Source organism: Pipistrellus kuhlii, unplaced genomic scaffold (assembly GCF_014108245.1).
Source record: "Pipistrellus kuhlii isolate mPipKuh1 unplaced genomic scaffold, mPipKuh1.p scaffold_m20_p_2, whole genome shotgun sequence".
In the NCBI taxonomy this organism is placed as follows: domain Eukaryota; kingdom Metazoa; phylum Chordata; class Mammalia; order Chiroptera; family Vespertilionidae; genus Pipistrellus; species Pipistrellus kuhlii.
In genome coordinates, this window is record NW_023425515.1 from 154,195,705 (window position 1) to 154,208,209 (window position 12,505).

The 12,505-nt window shown below is 50.4% G+C and overlaps 1 protein-coding gene across 1 annotated transcript in view; it reads left to right on the plus strand.

Moving 5' to 3' along the window:
- Nucleotides 1–502: 502 nt before the first annotated feature.
- The window catches only part of KANK4 (KN motif and ankyrin repeat domains 4), a 71,553-nt gene continuing 59,550 nt past the window's right edge, over nucleotides 503–12,505 (plus strand). The window contains exon 1 of the mRNA XM_036446343.2: nucleotides 503–712. The gene's annotated coding sequence lies outside the window, so the exon portion shown is untranslated. The remainder of the gene's footprint in view (nucleotides 713–12,505) is intronic.

Sequence of the window (12,505 nt, forward strand, 5' to 3'; positions counted from 1 at the left end):
GCCTTTCCCCCACACCCACCCTCACCCTTCCACCTCCTCAGGGAGAAAATACCGCTGGCGAGTACCTCTGCCCACCAACCTCTGGTTCACCATCAATACTGGGCTCTCGACCCCGCTCTGCCAGGCATCGCCCAGTGTGACAGCGTCTCCGCACCTACAGGTGCACCTACAAACGCCCCACGAACTGTGGTGGCAAAGGTGAGCTGAGATGAATGTATGTGAAAGCGCCTTTGGATATCTGAAAGGCGCTATGCACAGATCAGTTTCCAGGTCCCTTTTCGGAAAGTTTTTCTTCCAAACTGTCCAAAGGCTTCTTGAGTTCATCACAGCTAAGACCCTCCCCTCGATTTCCAAGCGCTGCCCCTTCCTACACACCGGGGCCCGCGCGCGCCAGGCTTTCTTTCTCCCGGCGAAGGCGGGGACTCGGGGTGTCGCCGGCGACGCGGGGCGAAGCTGGGGCGGCTGCGCCTGGCCAGCCCCGCAGCGGCCGCGGGGGGTGGGTGTGCCCGCGCGGTGGGCGCCCGGGTTCCGGCCGGACACGCTGGCCAGAGGGCGCCGGAGGGGGTGCGCGCTCGGGACGCCGAGTGTGCGCCTGCCCGGGGGTGCGCGCCCGAGCCGGGACTGTGCACCCGAGGCTGCGTGCACCCCGAAGCCGGGCTGTGCGCCCGCCGCTGGCACGGCCGCCTCCCGCCGGACTCCGCGGCTCGCCAAGGTAAGGCGCCCCGCGCCCCCGGCCCGCGCCAGCACCCGGCCCTGCGCCAGCGGGGTCTTGGCCCCGCCGCGCTCCTCTACCTCTGCCGCCCGCCGCGCCCCCTCCTCGCGCCCCGGCCCCGGCCCCCCTGACGGCAGAGACTGCGGCATCCCGGGCCGACCTGAGCCCCCTTTTGGGGTCCGAAACAGCCCAAGGGCAGGCGCCTCTCCCCTTGCGCCCTGCCTGGCTCCCGGCGCCCCGGAGCTGGGCAGAGGAGAGGAGGGGGAAGGCCGCGTCGTCCTTGCGGCGGGGGTGGTGCAGCCCCCACCCAGCGCTTCCGAGCTGGGCGCTGCTGTCCGGGATGTAGCTTGCTTGCAAGACTGGACCGCCCTGCCCCTGGCTCGCAGGACTACCTGAAACGAGCTCTGAGTCTTTCCTCTTTCCGAAAATCCGCCCTGAGAGCCCTCTGAACTTTCCAGCGCTCCCGCTGGGCTGCGACCTTGGGTGGAGGCAGTCCCTGTCCTACCGCGCACTGGTGGCCAAGGACGCTTTTTGCCATCCTTTGAGCTCCTTGGTGAGATGCCCTCCCTCTCATCCCTCTTTTAAGGTCAAACCTTTGACCCCCCAAGTACCGTGTCCCTGCAGCTTGGCCAGTTACTGGGCATTGGAACGTGGAACCCCAGAGCCTCTATACCAGGCTGGAATCTGCACTTGCCCCTAGGGCATCTACTAGGGCTGCAGGAGCCCCAGAGTGCTGGAATGGAGGGAGAAGAGGGGACATTTTCTAGGAGAGGAGAAGGAGATCCCCCCTCCCCTTTTCGAGGATGACCTCTTGAAGCCTGGACAAAGATCTATTGACCAATTAGGGTCAGGAGATGGTCAGATGCCACCAGTGCCCAGCACGAGGGAGGCCTGAGGAGAAAGCATATTGAATAAAATACAATCCCCGAGAACCTGCCTGAGGTGGGTAAACCAATTGCGGGTGCCTTAGAGCCCCTTCAAGACCGCCCGGGAGAACGCAGAACTACACTTGGAATAGAAGCAGAGTTCCCTCTGATATTGCCTTGTTGAGTCCCACCTTCCTTCCCTATCCAAACTCCTCACTGGACCTTAATGTGAGTCATGGGGACTGTTAAAGGGCAGTGCAAATGGGGAATGGCTCTGGGTCCACACACGGCTTTCCATTCAGCCAACAAATACTTGGTCTGAGCTAGGCACGGGCAAGGTACTGGGATAGAGAAATGAACAAAACTGGCAGTGTCTGGCCTCATGGAGCTTGCAGTCCAGAGTCCAAGACCAACATGAATCAAATCACTCAAATATAGAATTATGAAGTGCTGAATTCTTTGAAAGAAGAGGTTAAGGTGCCAAGAGAATCTGTGGCAGGCACAGTAGTTGCTTAGAAGACTGACTGGAATTCACCAGTTGAAGAGTGTGGACAGAGCCTTCCAGGCAGAAGGAACAGCATGTGAGAGGGCCCTGAGTTTAGTAACAGAGTTGATGAGAGGAACTGAAAGACCGTTTCCCAGGTGATGAGCAGAGGTTCAACCAAATGGGCACGCCCCTTGCTTCTGCATCCCATCACCTAGGCTCATGGTTGGCAAACTGCGACTCACGAGCCACATGCGGCTCTTTGGCCCCTTGCGTGTGCTCTTCCACAAAATACCACGGCCTGGGCAAGTCTATTTTGAAGAAGTGGCATTAGAAGAAGTTTAAGTTTAAAAAATGTGGCTCTCTTGCAGAACTGGCTTGGCTCAGTGGATAGAGCGTTGGTCTGTGGACTGTAGAGGTCCCAGGTTCGATTCCGGTCAAGGGCATGTACATTGGTTGCGGGCGCATCTCCAGTGGGGGGTGTGCAGGAGGCAGCTGATCGATGATTCTCTCTCATCGATGTTTTTGACTCTCTGTCCCTCTCTCTTCCTCTCTGTAAAAAATCAATAAAATATATTTAATAAATAAATAAATAAATAAAATTTTTAAAATGTGGCTCTCAAAAGAATTTTCAATTGTTGTACTGTTGATATTTGGCTCTGCTGACTAATGAGTTTGCCGACCACGGACCTAGGCCAATCAGTGCCTTCCTTTCTCAGCCACTGTAATGAGCATTTGGACTCCCCCTGGCTGGAAGAGAAAGAGGGAGAGACTGATAGACTGGTGCCAGACTCACCCTGCCCCTGCCCCCTATGCATACCAGCATCTTGGTCAGACAGCCCATGCCTGCTCAGGGTGCCAAAGAAGCAGCAGGTCTTTCTACCAGTTGTTCCCTACTGCCAGCTGTGCTCAAAACTGACCAAGGCCTCTGCTCAACATTTAGGAAGGTTCATGCTGGGAGGGGTGGCTCATCTTCGACTTTTGAAACTAGAACGAACTCTTTGCCTGCAGCGTAAAATTCCTTACATGGCATATCACTTCCCCCATCTCCTCCCTTCCCAGTGAGCACTGTCTGTTCTACTCACAGTCACACTCCGAGCAGCTCCTAGAACACGCACACGCTGCCTTTGCACATACTGCCCTTTGTCTAACATACTCTTCCTACCTGTTCATCCAGTGAGTGCACACTCAGCGTTCAATGTCAGCATTAAATGTAAGGTTTCTTACCCTATCCCCACCCGAGCCAAGGCCTTTCCTGAACAGAATCAGATGCTCCATTTCTTTGTTTCCAGAGCTCCCTGGACATGCCTTGGTCACAGTGAGCATCAGCTGCACTGTGCATCTTTAAAAAACAAAAACATGTGGGTGTTTTGTGTGTTTTTTTGTGTGTTTTTTTTTGAGAGAGAGAGAGAAGAGGAAGGGAGATGGATTGAAAGACAGAAACATCTCCAAATGCATCTAACCCAAAATATCCTGTATGCAATGTCCCATGGTTCACAGCCCTTGCCTCTCCATTGACCAATTTCCTGAACTTCGGACTTTAATTTTACAGGAAACAGAGGCCAATGAGGTACAGTGACTGCCCTAGCATCTGAGCTGGTTAAGAGCATGGACCCCCCCTTTCCCATTTCCCTGCCCCCGACCCCAACTCCTGACTTCCAGTCTAGGGCTTCTTCTTTTAGCCAAATAGCTTCCTTTCATCCCTGGCACCTTGTAAAGGCCATTGGACATAGCTAGAAGATGGATATCTTGATTTTGCTTCAGTTCAGTAGCAGCCTAAGGTGTGACAGGGAGAAAAATCTTATTATGGGCAGAGTTGACAATTAGGAAGACAGATGGGCCATCTCCCTGGCCTGTTGGCTGCCCCTTGCCTGAAACGTTATTACATCTGTTTTAGCTGGAAGAGGGGCATGTGTGCTTCCCAGTTATCTTCTGGGCCCTGGATGGGACCTTTAAGATCAGGGGCCCAGCTCTTGGTCTTGTCAGAAGCCTCTTCCGCACAGAGCAGGCTTAAAGGAATGAGTGGAGAGACTGGGGTTCTTGCTTGTTACCACTGGAGTTCTTGCCTGCTGGCCTGGCCTCTCCTGCTTTCTGCAACAAGACACCTACTATAGAGGGCCCTTTGGGAATGCACATGGATGATCTTTAAATTAATGTCAGCTGAGTCCGAGGTGACTGGCATGGCTGTCCGTGTATACACACACACACACACACACACACACACACCCAAACAGCCTCCCAAAATGTTATCAGTACTGATTTCTTATCTTTATCCATGAGCTGGGAATAAGGAATGAATAGGACCTTGATTTACCCAGGTCTTGATATGCTAAATCCCATCGGTGTACCAGGAATGAGGAATAAATAGGACCTGGGCACACCCAAAACTCCTTTAACCTTAACCACCACCACCACCACCCCCTACCCCCCCTTACCCCCCCGGAAATCAATAAATGCGCTGTGTTGTCTGTGGTGGGCGTTGACTGTCCCTACATCAGAGTGACAGCCTCCACTTGGGATGTGGAAAAAGGAGAAGCACCCCACTGTTATGCCCAGACTTCGTGATCCCCAAGGACCACCAGGGAGCCAAGTCCGATGCAATAAGCAAGAGAGCCTTCACCATGCTAGCATGTGCTCCCCCACTCATGCCGGCAGCATGGCGGAAGAGAGCGAATTTCTCCCGGTCCAGGCTTTTGAGGGCTAGGGATAACTCCGCCCTACGGGGCGGAGTTGGGAGCTCATCCTCGCCCCGCCCTGCCCTTTCATTCCCCCCTTGTCTAATGTGCCTAGTCAAATCATTGACTCAGCAGCCTACTTCCTTTCAGCATAAACAACAAATACAGTTATCAAGACCCTTAGTACCACAGTTCCCATCAGTATTGTCCTCACTGAAGTCCAGTTCCCCTCCTGCAGGCATCAGTTCTCCTCCTGGCCTGTAGTTGCCAGGATCCAGGCCATGCAGGAGCTGGGAGTCATGTAGTTAGGTCTGGGTGCCATCTACTTCAACAGCAGTGGGCGTGCTCAGGATAACAGTGCAGCATCCCTTTGAGTCCTTGGGCAGCAAATTTCTTTACCCACATTGAGTTCCGGGGCTACAGGGTCTGCGGTGGGCACTGGCAGTGCATCTGGAACAAGCAAACTGCAGAGCCTGTAAGGACTTGAGCAAGGAAATGGTTACCATACATGATCCCCTCCCAAAAAGGGGAAACTTGTCCCAATAAGGGGTACACCTGGCCCTCAAGAGGGCAAAGGACAGGGGGTTGGTCCAATTTTCACCGATTTTAAGACACATTTAGTTAAACCCCCTTCCTCCCGAGTTGCACCTACCTGTCCTAAGGCTAGAGCTATACTCTGAGATACCTTAGCTACCAAGGTGGGGCTGTTATCTGATAATGGGGTATACTTCAACCTAATCTGAAGTGTCTATAAAAACTAGACCTTAATGCTGGTGGTTTAATCTCTGAAATCCACCTACCAATGCTCTCCTGGAGAGGTTCCCTGGGACCTGAATTCCCAGGGGGGATCCCCTTACCTTGCTTAGCATTTACCTGTGCACAGACAGTACTTCTAGCAACTCTGCCTCACAGAAGTTCAGAAGTCTTGGTGACACTTAACCTGGTGTCACCGGGCAACTCTGACCTAGAGCCTCTGGGACCAACAGTCTTGTCATCTGGAGGGTCTATCAACCATCTGGTCCTTCAGTGGCTTGCTTCTGGTCAGCCAATTCCTTCTGGCTGCAGTTGGTAACCCTCTTTTCTTTGTGGATGGCACAGTGTCTCCATCAAAGGGCCTGGATTAAGGCCAAAAGTTCTGGAACTGTGCCCAAATGGTGTGGTCCAAGGTGACTACCACTGCCCCTGCATATCAGGTCCCATCCTGAACATAACTGCTCCCATCCGTGAACAGTACCTTGTCGTCTGTTACCTCTGTGCAGTCATGAATGGGTTCCATCATCATCATCTGGAAGCAGGCTGGCAGGGTTGATGGCCAGAGTTTTCTGAATCTGGACACAGGGCTGGTCCAGGAGAAAAGCCTGGCCCATCCAGGTTAGCTCCTGGTCCAGAGTCCACTTATCTGCCTCCTTCACCAACAATGCTGTGGCTGCCACAGGGTCCAGTCTCTTAGACAGATAGGCAACAGGTCTCTTCCAGGTACCTAGAGTCTGAGTGAGAACCCCTTTGGCAATGTCTCTTACCTCACTCACGTAGGGGTGGAAGGGCTCCGCGTCGTCCGGCAAGGCTAGGGCAGCTGCTGAGATGAGAGCCTTCTTTAGCTCCTCAAAGATCCGTTGTTCCACTTTGGACCAGTTCAACAGCTGCATTCCCCCAGTACGTGTTCCTTCCGAGGACCACAGTCCTTCTTGATGTCCAAGGAAAACAGGCAGTTTGTCCGGTGGCTTCCTGGGCTGATGTACTGGTCCTATTGGCTCTCTCAAGACTAAATAGGGTGCCCCCATGCCCATCAGGAAACTAAAAGGCTTGCCTCTCTTAGCTAACCTGTCAGGACATACTCTTTATAATTTCTATAAAAATCTTATCTTCCAAAAATACATAACCATGCCTCAAATTTTAAAAGGCAAGGGAGGAGGGAGCAGGTCCAGTACCTGTTCCCAGGCCTCTAACAGCCACCTGAAATGTAAAATGTCACATTTTCCCTACAGATATAGATTTATCTATCAATACATTTCTAAGCCCCTCTACTCCCCACTGCAGAACATCGGTGAAAATTGTCCAAGCAGTCTCGGGGGGTTAATCATACAAATAATTGTTTTCACATTGTTTTAACACAATTCTAAATAAATTATAAACCTTTGTGATGAAGTCTACTTAAATCTATAAAGTAGATACACATGACTGAAACCAAAAATTATTCCCAAAGTTTAAACAAAATACAAGATGCAGGTACAAGCCCAAATTTAACAACAATGGCATATGAGAAAAGCAAAACAAAACAAATCAAATATAAAAGTTTCATATGTTACATTAAACATTACTTTAGAAAAACTGACTTAAAAAATACTGCATCACTGACTTAAAATAATTTTTTAAGTGTAAGCATTACATACTTTTTCATCTGACAAATGAGAATAAATCAATCCTTGAGATCTTAGATCATTACTGCTTATTCTTAACATATATAATACAGTTTAGCCTGCCATATTCTAGGCATCTAGTTACTGCAATTAACTTTTCCTAATTCAATTTATACTTTGAACTTTTAAAGCTGGCAAGTCAAATAAATTTGGCATTTCTTAGATTAATAACATTACATTTCTAATACATCCTGCTTATTCAGGGTAAAGTTTCAGCAACAGATCTAATCATACAGTTTTTTCAGATCTCAAAATTTTTTTCTGAAGTTCAAACAAAGCACTGAATAATCTCTTTGTAGGAGAGCTAATAGTCTTGCGCTCTCCGGCCTCCCCTAGACCTCTCCACACCAGAGGCAGTTTACTAGGATTTAAGACAATGTCAGAAAATCAAAGGTCAATCACAATTCATACTTAAGTAGCTATATGACTCTGCTTAGCTGATACCAATGACAAGGAAGACTAACCATTGTGACCTGCCACTCCCTGAAGCTGGAGCAGCATTCAAATGCAAGTGAACACATTCTTTACCTAAAGACTCCTGGCCATTCAGGGCCATTCACCACCATTCACATAAACTTGTTACCATTACCATCTAGTTTCCGCCTCATGGCGGGGAATTTCAAAAGCTACTTACAATGACTTGGGAAACCAGTTTTAATTTATCTCCACCACTTTTAAAACTTATTCTGTACCCAGAAAAGTGTTTTTAAGCACAGCCCAAAACTATGCGCACTCGTTTTGAACTGGCCTTTTCTCTTTACTGAGCACAGAGATTTGCCCTTGAGCTCTTCTCCGGCACCTGATGTCTCCAGGGACCAATGTCTCTACGCTGGCCCAGGCCCCTATGGCCCAGGCCCCTGGGGTGAGGCTGCTTTGGCCACCCCAGCCACACTACTCAGGCAGCCCCCGAGGAGAAAGCGCGGGTCGCCCCAGCGGCTTCCCGGCTCCACTTCCCAGGCAGCCAGCAAATTAACCCAGGTGCCTGCTCCCCGAGCGAGGCCACCACTGCCCAGCCGCGCTCCAACGCGCAGACTGAGCCCCGCGGGAGCCCCCCCTCCGACCCAACGCCGCCAGGGGGCCCCGCACCACCATGCCGGCCACACTTCGCCGGCTCCATCCTGGGGCGCCATGTCGCCCACAGATACCAAACTCAGACCTGGGAAAGGCTCACTTTCCGCAGGTGAGGCAAAGGCTCACGCCACTCACCTCGTCCTGGGAGAAGCTTATCCCTCTCCCCATCAGGGTCCCTCTTGGGCCCTCCCGGGAGGTCAGAACGTCTTCTGATCCTCCTGCCCGTAGCCTTCATGGTGCGTCCACCAGGCGTCTTCGGGCACCAATTCCATGAGGGGTTTTATGTCCCTCCAGAGCGCGCACACACCTACTGCGGCCAGTCAGACTCTCCGGATCGGGTTTTCCCTAATGGTCCCGGGGATCCCGGACGACGCCCCCATCTGTTATGCCCAGACTTCGTGATCCCCAAGGACCACCAGGGAGCCAAGTCCGATGCAATAAGCAAGAGAGCCTTCACCATGCTAGCATGTGCTCCCCCACTCATGCCGGCAGCATGGCGGAAGAGAGCGAATTTCTCCCGGTCCAGGCTTTTGAGGGCTAGGGATAACTCCGCCCTACGGGGCGGAGTTGGGAGCTCATCCTCGCCCCGCCCTGCCCTTTCACCCACCACACCACTTCTGGCTACTGGGCCAACCAAGTCCTTCTTATCTGCAGGTCAGGATAGTAATTCACCCATTCATCAAACTGCACTGAGTCCTCTGGGTACCAGGGACTGTGCTCGTCCCAGTTTACAAGGAAGGGTCATGAAGTATAAGCCAGTGTGATATGTGGTTCTGCTCTGGGCGGGAAGGAGGAGGGGATATTACTTCTAATTCAACCCATGCCTTGGGAGGTGTGGTAGACAGGACAGTTAGCACTTCTGAAGGCCGAGAATGTGCTCACTTTTGAAACCCTGATGTTATGCAAATTTATGTCATTTCTGGGGGCCAGGCTGGGGGCTGAATTTTTCTGACTGTAAAATGGTTTTGATAACAATCTTTTTTCTTCCCCCCTATCTCTGGGTAGTTGTGCGGACACAGTTATCAAACTTCAGATGACAGACCCACTCACTTATGTATTTGACACGGAAGTAGTACAATATATTGTAATAAAAGGCACCTCTGTGTCAAGCCCTGGCACATTTAATCCTCAGAATAATCCTAAAGATAGTTATATCAAAATCCCCGATGTATAAATAGATGAGGAAAGTGAGGCTCAGAGAGGTTAAGTGAGTTGCCCGGGCTTATGGATCTGATAAATGATAACATCAGGATTCGCAGAGCCTCTGTCCCTGGAGACCAGACCACTTCGTGCTATTTTGTAGTCACATGAAAAGAGATGCAGGCTTGGAGGCCAGATGTCTAGGAATCAGAGCCTACATCTGCTGTTACCTAGCTGTGTGATTTACGGCTGGACCCCTCCCCTCTTTGTGCCTCAGAATGCTAACCTCCCAGACTCAAGAGTTTGAGAGGCTTCTAGTAGGTCTTTCTCTGGACCCTTCCCAATCTATGTGAATAATATTTCAGAGTAGGATTAAAGGAAAGAAGAGAGGCCCTCTGGCTGAAAATAGGCCTGCCATGGTTTCCGAGATAAAATAAATGTGGCCCCATGACTTCAAGTAGATGGTTAATGTGATATGCAGGCATTTATAGATGGGTCTGATGAAGCAGGCTGACCATTCCTTCTCCAAGGGAAAGAAGTCTGTTTTCAAAAGAACGCTTCACTGTCTCGCTGGGGCCCAGACCTTGCCCCTCACATAGCTTTCTGAGGACACAGGCATTATGGGAGAAAACACAAGTCCCAATCTCCTTCCCCATCTTCCCCCCCACCCCAAAAGCAAATAAAACATTTTGGCTGGATAAATACATTTTTTAATGCGGCGGTGGCTTTCCCCCTTTGTGTGGAAGGACTCTGTGTCTGTAGTTTCCTTTGGTATATCTAATTTGTGGCTCTGAGGTCAAGTGACAAGTGGGGGGAGATAGGGCGTTGGGAGAATTAGCTCCCTGCCAGGAGAAAAGAGCAGAATTCTGTGCGCATTTCCCTCCACAGCGTGGGTTCTGCCCAGAAGCCAGAGATGCTGACTCTCGGTGAAATCGATTTTGATTTTCATAGCAGGGCACCAGGCAGCGGGGCTGAGTGTTTCCAGGTGCTGTGCTCATCGGCTGTTAATTACTACTCCCCACTCCCTCCTGCCTTGGAAAATGTAGCCATCCTGCTCTTGGGAAAGGGTTTAAAAGACCGGACAGGTCAAGTTGGGTGGTGGCTGAATATATCCAAGAATGGTCACGTGTACTAGGTCTAATATTGAATATGTGTGCGGGGGAGGCATTTTGTCAGTAACGTCGGAGTTTGAGAGATGGGTTTCATGTATCATTTATGTGACTTTAAATAAATGAATAATAAAGACCATCACCCATCTGCTCCTCAAAACGAGGAGGAGGGTAAAAGAGGGAATAAAAGCTTCACCGTTTTACTTTGCCCTGTGAGCCCAAGCAAAAGACTCAACTTTTCCAAACTTCAGCTTCCTCGGCTGTAAAATGCAGATTTAGGGTGGGCCCTTCTGATGCACACAGCAGGGACTCCCTTAAATGATAAAAAGGAAGAGAGTGAGGAGCTGTCCACTGAAGCATTGCTACCTAAGCACAGCCTGGAGGGAGCCCAGGCCCTTGAGGTGGGGTGGAGAGGGTTCTGAGTTCAAGGTTAGTCCGCCGATACAGGATGTCACTGGTCTACACTTTGGCTGCCATCGGCTCAACTCAGTCTGCCCACACTGTGCCCTTCACCACATTGTCACACCCACCTCTCCTTTGCTGCTTAGTTCAGGTTTCGGAGAAGATCCTAACACCTGAGCTCAGTTCTCTAGAAGCTGAGGCTTTCTTTCCAGCCATGTCTTGGCTGGTCTCTGGTCAGCCTGGGCAAAAGGATACTGCTGAGGCCCGAGTCCTCGCTGGGCCAAGCCGATGGGAGTGGAGGACATGGGAGGGCCAGGTGTATAGAAGCTGAGCTTTTGGAGCAGGAAGGGGAGTGAGTGGAGGTAGATTCCTGCAGAAGGAGATGCAGGGGGGCTGGAATTCAAGAATACGCCCAATAGGAATACTTACCGAGTTGTAAAGGACCTAACAGTTTATGAACTTGGGGGTGAACAGCCCATGTGTAGAATCTAGAGGAGCCTGTGAACTTGGGTGGTGAAGAAGAAATAACATCTTTATTTAGCATTTTCTTTAATTATGAATGTGGGCAATAAACCACAATGTCTTGGCAGTACCTGAGATATTGTTACCCGTAGGGATCCCAGATATTTTCATACCACAATTCAGCTGCTGCAGACATCTTGGGCTATGAGTTATGCCCATTGCAGCTCTGAGATTAAAGCAGTTATTCCACCCGCTGCTAGAGCTTGCTATTTAATGTGTTCATAAAGAACATACATTACACACTCATTTTAAGATTTTTTTAATAATTGTATTTCAGTGTAATTGGTTTCCTTTTGGAGTCAGGCAATTTGTTTTATGTTATATGTTTTAAAACATTCCGAGAGATGGTCCATAGGTTTTATCATTCTGCACCAAAAGGGAAAGAGCCTCCGACAGGAAGTTAGTAAGTTTAGTTCCCAATTCCCTACCCTCGCTCGTCCTCATCTTTCGTAGACCCATCTATCTCCGTCTAATTAGTACAGACATTCTTGAGCAGCTGTAAAATCCTTTTAATAGTCTGGCAAATTTGTAAGAGCACGTAATTTGTGGTTTGGGTGGAAGGTTTTGATGTATATCCAGAGGTTCATTTACAAATTACAGGCACACATGGGCAACTGGTTAGACAATTCCTAGCAGCCTACAAACCAGCAGGCCCCACAGATCCGCTAGGCCCTGTGTTGAAGGCTTGCCAGACCCTATGCAAACCAGTTCCTTGAAAAAAACCACCCGGTGGGCAATTATGGTCCTGAGAGGTTAAGGGGCTTGTGTAGGCTAATTGATGAGATAACTTGATCAAATACAAGCTCGAGTCCTAGGAAAGAGGAGAAGCCTTGGGAGAAGTAACTTTGAAGCAGGTTGTGAAATGGAGGGAATGCGAGGGAGGCAGAGGGAAGGAGGAGGGAGGGCTGTGAGAGACTGGCCAGATGTTGGTTTTGTGGAGGAAGCCTGTGGAGAAAGGAGAGCCCACTGGAGCAACAGTAGATCAGAGGAGGGTGTGTGGGTGTGTGGGGGGGGGGGGGGGTGTGTGTGTGTATGTGTGTGTGTGTGTGTGCGGTGTGTAGGTTTGCTCCCTTCTATTGAATGCTTAGCATGTACCACACACTGGGC